Raw genomic sequence first — 1,136 nt, forward strand, 5'->3', positions numbered from 1 at the left:
GCGAGGCGAAACTAGTTTGAACTTTGGGGTTGTCAGCAGTATGTGTCATTTCGCCACCGCCACGTTAATAAAATTTTTGATCAGTAGTAGTTTTTTAAATTCTTTTCTTAATATAAGTAGATTGTATTTATGTTTATGTACTCTGTGTATCTTTAAAGGCTAAGAAACAATATTTTGCTGTACTTATTTGCTTGTTCTGGTTTTTTCTGTTTCATTATTTTATCTTGTATTTGCATGGTCGCATGAAGTCATCACCCGTGCCCGCTGCATGGCAATCAGTTTACGTTATAAGTTATAACTGTTCACATTTTTCGCCTCAACTCTGACGCTGGCAACTCCTAAATGGGGAGGCTTACGCCAAAAGAAGAAGAAGAAGAAGAAATTCTTTCCAGGAAATTAAGAAACACAATATTTCTTTAAATAATAATATCATGAATCTTGATTCGTGATTCCAATTAAATTATCTTTTCCTTTTGAAACTCATGCCAGGCAGCGGTAACACTCTTAACTTGCCTAAGAAAATATGAATTAATAGTGTTGCCAATAATTCGAAACTCGTAGACCGTACCCTTTCATTCTCTGTACGTGTGTGGCCACTTTTAGTTCCTGCACATTCCCTAACAGCCGTAGACTTAATATATACTGTCGTAGGTTTATGCTAACAGCAGTAACAGCAAATATATACTAGTAATCTGTGAGTAACAGCGTGCCCGATTTTTTAAGACTGAATATAGCAGCTGTGGTACTCAACCTTTTTTTTATACGGGTCACATTTACACGTTTTGGTGTTGCAGGCTAGGAGTAGGCGGCAAGCTAGAAGAAAAAAATTTTAGGGTTAAAAAATAGCGTTCTTCAAAATACTTTAACGATTTCAAAGTGAATAATTTTGACGACTTCCACGACTACTACACTATTTTTCGATAGGCGTGAATATCAAAGTGATTTAAGGCCACTGACAAAGTCCCGGCGCGCGGCGGGTCGCAAGCATGAGTTGTGACTGTGTCTAAACACACTAAGCCGAAGTTACGCGGCGTAAATTACGCATGATTACGTCAACGCATAAAAAATACGGACGGAACGCGACGGAATAGTGTGTCATCGGTAATTTAAAATACATTGCGGGTGTAATCATACCG

The sequence above is a fragment of the Aricia agestis genome, chromosome 5, assembly GCF_905147365.1.
Source record: "Aricia agestis chromosome 5, ilAriAges1.1, whole genome shotgun sequence".
NCBI lineage: Eukaryota > Metazoa > Arthropoda > Insecta > Lepidoptera > Lycaenidae > Aricia > Aricia agestis.